The following is an 8,533-nucleotide window of genomic DNA, read 5'->3' as shown; positions in this document are numbered from 1 at the left end:
TTCAGTTTTAACCTACCATATATATCAATACAGATACATATACATGCACCACAGAGACACACAGGAAAAAAATATCCAATGACAAGTTTGCTATAGAGATGAAAAACAAAGAAAGGCATTGCTTTGTCTTCTTTAACAATAAAAAAAAAGCTGGCTGATTAGGTATTTTTTCTGATGTCATACATAGTGCACATCAGATCTCTGTTTACATACATTAGAAGCCTATCTGCAGTTAGTTTTTGTCTACTATTTGCTAATAGCAAATTGCAATGTTGATAAAAGTGTCATTCAAAGGAAAAAAAAAAAAGAAGAAGAAAATACCACATTGCACTGAACCAGGAAATAACCTGTTCAAATTATAGTGTTTAGGAGTAACAATCATACTTGGGTGTGTACTTTAAAAATGTACACATACTCTCTGTTTTTATAAACAAACTCACTGTAGACACTTTAGATATTTTGGAATTGCTTTCTGTGAGTGTTCATAAAAAGCAGTAATGAAAAAAGTCTCAAATTTACAAATAATGGCAAAAAGCATTTTTTAGATGTTTATGAACAAATATCTGTATGAAATGTGTGTGCACACAATCAATCCATGATCAGTAGTGACAGAATTAAATGATTTTGCTGAATAAGAGTAACATTAATAACAAAACCTTGAATAATAATTTCAGGGTTTCACACTGAACCTAGCAATTTTTTTATCATTGAAGGTCACCTCTGTGTTTCCCCACCACCACCCTGCTCCAACAGACTGGGAAAGGTAGGCACAAAGAGATGAAATAAGTAGTCCCAACTTACCCAAGACCCCAATGACAGAGCCAGAAGCAGAATCATATTTTCAATATGGAGCAAATTTCTATGCTATGACTTGCTATGTGCCTGAGAGAGTCCACTCACTGAGCCCATGATAAGGCTCTTGTTTATGCCTACACAGATGAAAAAGTTGCACTGGTGAGAATACACAAACTGCCTTTCTATGGAACCACTGAATCTGAGCCTTACTGCAAAAAGCAGAGAGCACAGGAAGTGAGCTGACCTTTGGAAGGAGATCCAGCTGATAAGAAGCCTCCAAATCAAAGAGAAGGTGTGGCAAAGCAACAGCTGTTTCACAGCCTGCACTCCTACTTCCACCATGTTCTTCTGTGCTCACCTCCATCCTCTCTGCTAGTTATAATTTTTCTAAACTTTGTCTCCATTTAATAGGCGTGTATGTTTCTTCTTCCATAAAATGAATGAAGATAATTTTAGAAGGGGATTTTTCTTGCTGTTACCTTCAGCACACAAAACTTTCCCATCTCTATTTGCTGCCATTATTCGTAGCCTTGGCTCTCTGCACAGTCCAATAGCATGAGATTTTGTGATCGCTTAGAGATGAGAACTACTGCTGAAACTATTGCAACTAACTTGGAACCATTTCTTGATCTATCAGGACAACACATTCCTACATATTTCAACATGGAGCTATTTCAGTTATTCTGGTATTATATTCTGATATTTCTGAATAGAGGAGGACTCGTGGGAGATGTGACAGTAGGTGGCTGTCTTGGCCATAGTGATCATGAAATTGTTGAGTTTAAAATTTTCAGTGTAATAAGAAAAAACGACGGCAGAGTTGCTACTCTGGACTTCACAAGAGCAAACTTGAAGATATTCAGGGAGCTATTCAGCAGAGTACCCTGGGAATCTGACCCAGAGGGCTCAGGAGTCCACAAGTGCTGGTCAGTCTTTAAGAACCACCTTTTAGAAGCACAGGAGCTGGTGATTCCACTGTGTCATAAGTCAAGCAAGCGGGGCACAGGACCAGCTTGGCTGAACAGAGAACTCTTCATGGAGATCAAGAGGAAAAAGAAATTGTATGATCTCTGGAAGCCAAGTCAGGCTTCACAGGAAGATTACAGAGCTGTGGTTCATATATGCAGGGAGAAGACGTGAAGGCCCAAGGATCAATTAGAGTTGAAACTGGCCAGTGTTGCATCAGAAAACAAGAAGGGCTTTTTAAGTATGTTAATAGCAAGAGGAGGTCCAAGGAAAACATTGGACCAATACTTGCTGAAGATGGTCACCTAACTAATAGGGATGAAGAAAAAGCAGAGGCATTCAATGGGTTGGGTTTTTTTTTTTCCTCAGTCTTTAATAATACTGATAGATCTTGGGCTGCCTGGTCCCCTGAGTCAGAGGACCACGAGTGTGGGAACAGTGACTTTCCATTTGTGGACACTGAAACTGTGAGGGAGCAGCTGTATCAGCTGAATGTTCACAAGTCCATGGGGCCTGATGGGATTCATCCCAGAGTACTGAAGGAGCTATCAGACGTTATGGCAAGCAGCTACCAAAGCTCTTGGGAGTCTGGGGAGGGCCCGCTGACTGGAAGCTAGCCAATGTTATTCCAATTTACAAGCAGGGCGTGAGGGAAGACCCAGGGAACTACAGGCCTGTTAGTCTAACCTCAGTTCCTGGAAAAATTACAGAGAAGATTATACTGGGTGCTGTTGAAAGACATTTAAAGAACAATGCAATCATCAGGCACAGTCAGCGTGGGTTCACTGAGGGAAAGTCCTGTTTAACTAATTTGATATCCTTCTATGATAAGGCCACCTGCCTACTGGATGAAGGGGAGGTGGTGGATGTAGTTTTTCTGGATTTCAGTCAGGCTTTTGATACTGTCCCTCACAGCATCCTTTTGGACAAGTTCTCCAGCTGTGGGATGGGCAGGTTCACAGTGCACTGGGTGAAGAACTGGCTGAAGGGCAGGGCTCAAAGGGTTGTAGTGAATGGGGCTACCTCTGGCTGGCAACTGGTCACCAGTGGTGTTCCTCAGGGCTCAATTCTAGGGCCAGTTCTGTTCAATACATGTATCAATTATCTGGATGAAGGAGTTGAATCATAGAATCATAGAATCATAGAATCGTTTAGGTTGGAAAAGACCTTTAAGATCATCCAGTCCAACCATTAACCTACACTACCAAGCCCACAGTAAACCAATCAAGGGTAGACTAGACTAAACCATGTCCTGAAGTGCCACATCTACCCATTTTTTTGAACGCTTCCAGGGATGGTGACTCCACCACCTCTCTGGGCACCCTGTTCCAATGCTTGACTACCCTTTCTGTGAAGAAATTTTTCCTAATATCCAACCTAAACCTCCATTAGCAAGTTTGCTGACAATACCAGACTGGGAGGTGTTGTTCACTGTCCTGAGGGACAAGAGGCCTTTGTCCTGGTTTCAGCTGGGATAGAGTTCATTTTCTTCCTAGTAGCTGGCATAGTTCTGTGTTTTGGATTTAGTAGGAGAAGAATGCTGATAACATGCTGATGTTTTAGTTGTTGCTAAGTACTGCTTATGCTAGTCAAGGACTTTTCAGCTTCCCATGCTCTGCCAGGTGCACAAGAAACTGGGAGGGGTCCCAGCCAGAAGAGTTGATCCAAAGTGGCCAAAGGGCTATTCTGTACCATGTGACTTCATGCTCAGTATATAAAGTGGGGGCGGGGGGTTTGGCTGGGGAGCAGCGATTGCTGCTCGGGAACTGTCTGGGCATCGGTCAGTGGGGGGTGAACAATTGCATTGTGCATCACTTGCTTTGTATATTATTATTATTATTATCATTATTGTATTGTTATTATTATCATTACTATCTTACTTTATTTCAATTATGAAACTGTTCTTATCTCAACCCAGGAGTTTTTCTCACTCTTACTTCTCCAATTCTCTCCCCCATCCCATCAGGGTAAGGGGAGTGAGCAAGTGGCTGCATGGTGCTTAGTTGCTGGCTGGGGCTAAACCATGGCAGCCTTGCAAGAGGGATCTAGATAGACTGGAGCACTGGGCAATGATTAATGGGATGACACTTAACAGGAACAAATGTTGGATTCTGCAACTGGGGTGGAGTCACGCCGGGCACAAGTATAAACTGGGAGATGAGTGGCTGGAGAGCAGCCCTGCAGAAAGGGATCTGGGGGTGCTGGTCGACAGCAGGCTCAGCACGAGTCAGCAGTGTGCCCTGGCAGCCAAGAGGGCAAAGCGCATCCCGGGGTGCATCAAACACAGCATAACCAGCTGATCAAAAGAGGTGATCATCCCACTGCATTCCACACTGGTGTGACCTCACCTTGCGTACTGCAGTTCTAGGCTCCACAATTTAAGAAGGATGTTAAGGTACCTGAATGCATCCAGAGGAGGGCAACAAAGCTGGTGAAAGGGCTGGCAGGCACGTCCTGTGAGGAGCAGCTAAGGACTCTGGGCTTGTCTAGTTTGGAGAGGAGGAGGCTGGGGGGCGACCTCATTGCTCTCCACAGCTTCTTGAGGAGGGGAAGTGCAGAGGGAGGTGCTGAGCTCTTCTCCCTGGGATCCAGTGATAGGGTGCATGAGAATGGTTCAAAGCCGCACTAGGGGAGGTTTAGACTGGACATGAGGAAGCCTTTCTTTACCGAGAAGGTGGTCAAACACTGGAGCAGGCTTCCTAGAGAGGTGGTCGATGCCCCAAGCCTGTCAATGTTTGAGAGGCATTTGGACAATGCCCTTAACAACATGCTTTAGCTTTTGGTCAGCCCTGAGTTGGTCAGGCAGTTGGACTAGGTGATCATTGTAGGTCCCTTCCAACTGAAAATATTCTGTCTATTCTATTCTGTTCTGTTCTATTCTATTCTATATGTTTTGATTCTAATCTTCCTTACTGCAGTTTTACGTAAATGTAATGCTATTGCAATTGGTGGAATGTGTGGAAACCCACAAATACACAATGAATGGGATTTAACTCCAAAGAGGTGTAAGCAGCAGGATCAGGCCTAATACTTAGATGCTTAAAAAAGATCGCTCAGACTTAATGAAAAAAATCATAGGTTTCAAGTAGTCAAAAGGGGTTTTTTTTCTGTCTTATAATACTGAGCTGTGAGCCTGTGTGTGATTTCTATCCCATTTCATGGTTAGTCACACTCACACTAGTAGAAAGAAGTGTGCAGCAGAACCTTTAATAGCTCAGAATGTTCTGTGCCATTGCCCTGAATGTACTCAGAAGTACAGCAAAGATCAAAAGTTGTCATGGCCTTAACATTTAAGCAATGCAGCATGTGTGCATGTGGTTGGAGCATGTGTTAACAGTATAACTGTGACTAGTCTTGTATGATGCTCTTAAGAGCCCAGACTACGTAGGCTTTAGTCATGCAGTTGAGTCTTCCAGCTATAATTTCTGAAACATCGTTTTGGGCCAATTTACAAAAGTAATCCCAAAGGGCAAATAAGTGTTCTTTTGCTTTTCCTTACAGGCATGTTCCTGCAACAGTGTCCAGCGGGGGGGGTTGCATCTGAAGCACATCAGACAGAGTGTGTCACAAGACAGCATTCTTTCTGTCCCAAACTCCCAATGACTTTGATGAAGTTTGGCATGTGTTATGTGTTCTAAGAACTTCTATTTATATGGCGATTTAAAAACCCTACTTGATAGTTTGCGTCAGCTGCTGTTTATTGTATAAAGAATTGGGTTTATTTTTTTAATTGATAGATCTTTGCAATTGCAACACAGCTGGAAGATCACAGTTCTAAAATAGAAATTAGATACATATGTCCATGGTGATCTTTTGAAGATAATCATCAGCTAATCATAGACTGTCCCAAAGCCCACCAAAGTCAGTGAGAATCTTTCCATTGCATCCAAGGAGAGAACTGTAATACCTGACAAATCAGGTATTACACTGAGGAGATACAATAGAAGTTCAGCTCATCCTGAGGAAAGGCCAATATTCACATTGTTACACTGCATGAGTTGTGGCAGACATATGGACTAACATGCTCAGATGCTCCCCACAGCTTTGCAGCTTACACCAGGGACCAGCCTTTGCATGATCACCTTGTTCATGGCCCAGGCTCCTGAGACTGCTCTGCTTTCTCCACTTCAGCTTCTATTACTTCCTGAAGCAGAAAATGTTTAAGACTCAGCCTACGGTATCTCTGTCCTGACAATATTTCTGAATTGCTGTTATACTGGCTGCTGGTGTTGTAAATGGACAAGGATGTAATGGAGCCAAAACCTGGGCCATGTGTTGTCCAATTAGCTAAATACTTGGATTTAAAAAAGCAATGATAGCAAGAGGATCATCTTTGACAGGAATGCTAGAGTTGCATTTGGCATTTTTTAGTCCTAGGTCCGTTCTTCTTGTTATTATTATTGCAGCATGAATCTTATTATTAGAGTTTTTATTTTTAATTCCTTGTTGACTGTAATACCAGAAAAATTGAAATTAACTTGCATTTGTTTGCCAGCTTTATTTTGGCAAATATTGCAACAACCCTTTTTAAGGGGAATGATATAAAGAAATCCTGCTTTACTCATTTTGATATCTTAGACATGTATGATTCCAACATAATTTGGGGATTAATAATTATTTGTTAGCCTGTGCTCCATTTTCTGATTGGCTGGCTTTGTAACAGCAGAGCAAGCATGCTGAATAGAGCCACATTAGCATGGAAGATTTTTTTACAAACCACCAATGGATTAAAAAGTAAACTAGAAATGAAAGGTCATCTCATGCAGCAAAACAGTCTTTGAAACATTCCCCAAACTATTTACCAGCATCTCCTTAATATAAAAGCTACACAGACAGAACAACTGTATTTTCTAATTTTCATCTAAACTTCATAGGTATGCAATATAGATACCAGAGATGTATATTAATACAATGGGGATGAATTAGTCTGTTACTGGTAATAATAAGCATACTTTGACCATGTGTCATCAAAAGAATTATCAGAAACTTTCATAGAATCAATGCTTTGGGTTGGAAGGGACCTTTAGAGGTCATCTAGCCCAACCCCCCGGCAGTGAGCAGGGACAGCTTTAACCAGATCAGGTTGCTCAGAGCCCCATCCAACCTGACCTGGAATGCTTCTAGGGATGGGGCCTCCGCTACCTCTCTGGGCAACCTTTTCCAGTGCTTCACCACCCTCATTGTAAAAAATTTCTTTCTTACTTTGATTTATCAAAAAATACTGTGAATATTTTAAATGTTATCAAAACTGATTTACAACACTTAGATGAATCTCTAGGGCAATAACAACATGGCTTATCTGGAAAATAGTGTGCCTCCAAGAGAAAAGCACAAGAGAGGGAGGAGGAGGAGAAAACTAAATATAAAATAAGTTCTATAAGCAAAACAGTAATGCTCACAGGTACCATGAAGGTTTAACTACTGAAAATTTTATATTATCTGCATAAGAAATGTATGACAAAGCATGCTTGCTCCAAATTCTTACTATTAAAGTCTTATTAGACTATGCACCATTACAATCTAATATACTGATTAAATCTGTGTGAGAGAGAAATAAAACACGTTTTTGTAAACACTGCAGTGCATTTATCAGAGTAGTAATTTTCTAAACTGTCAGATTGGCTATTCAGAGGTGGGATTTTTCATTGAAATAATATACCAGAATGTCTCCTAAACTAATTTTTGTCCATTAGATAAATGATACAGAGAGTAAACATTAGCATGAAACTTAAAAGGATACTAACATTTCTATCTAGCCTTCATGGATATCTAAAAGCACTAAGGGTACAGGAAAAATGAAGGAAAAAATACAAGCTTAAGGGGTGAGACTATCATTTTGTTCTTAAGTCTTTCTCTGAATTACATGCTGTCAGCTTGTCCTGGATGTTTCGTAGTTCTGCTTACATGAAAACTTCAGTACTATGTACCTGTCTCTCTTAAGTATTAAACACTAGTCAATTTTTCCTTCACTAACAGCCATTTGCAGTGTGAAAGCAGATCTCTTTCCTGCTGTTCTCTCAGTAAATATCAATCAATCACGTTACTTCATGACGTTGTGTCTTCAGGGTGTAGCTTTTTCAATATGATTTTGCACTTGTATGTCATTTCCCTCTTCATGGAAGAATATTCCTTCATTTTCATTTCAGGGTGTGATTCTCTTCTAGAAATTTGTCCTATTTCTTATAAAATGTTTTTAGTGGCCTTGGTTTGGTGGCATAGTAATGGTCATTCACCCACCTTGAAGGATAAAAAGTAATGTATTTTCCTAGTTTTGTTAACATGAGAAATAATTTAAGATCTTGCTTACTAAAACCCAACCAAACAAAAAACCCTCAGTTACCCAGAGTAACAATGGCAGCAAGGTACAGAATTCACAATACCATGGAACTCAATTGTGGATAAAGAAAATGTCCAGAATTTTACAGTGGCCAGTACTTGTCAGTGCTGATGAAATAAAATATACCCTGCTATTTCTTCTGGCTTTTTTTGAAGTGATGGACTTGGAAAGAGTCTACCCCGAGTCTTTGCCACTGTTAAGAGTCATTAAAGGCATGAAGGGACCTCCCAAGATCAACTAGTCCATGCCCCCTGCTCAAGCAAGGACTGCTACAGCAGGTTGCCCAGGACCATGTCCAGTTGGGTTTTGAGTACCTTCACAGATGGAAACTCCACAATCTTTCTGGGCAACCTGTTCCAGTGTTTGACAGTAAAAAGTGTTTTCTTGTGTTCAGGTGGAATTTCATTTGTTTCAATTTGTGCCCACTACTTCTTG

The sequence above is a fragment of the Pelecanus crispus genome, chromosome Z (genome assembly GCF_030463565.1).
Source record: "Pelecanus crispus isolate bPelCri1 chromosome Z, bPelCri1.pri, whole genome shotgun sequence".
NCBI lineage: Eukaryota > Metazoa > Chordata > Aves > Pelecaniformes > Pelecanidae > Pelecanus > Pelecanus crispus.
This window is presented reverse-complemented; position numbering follows the sequence as displayed.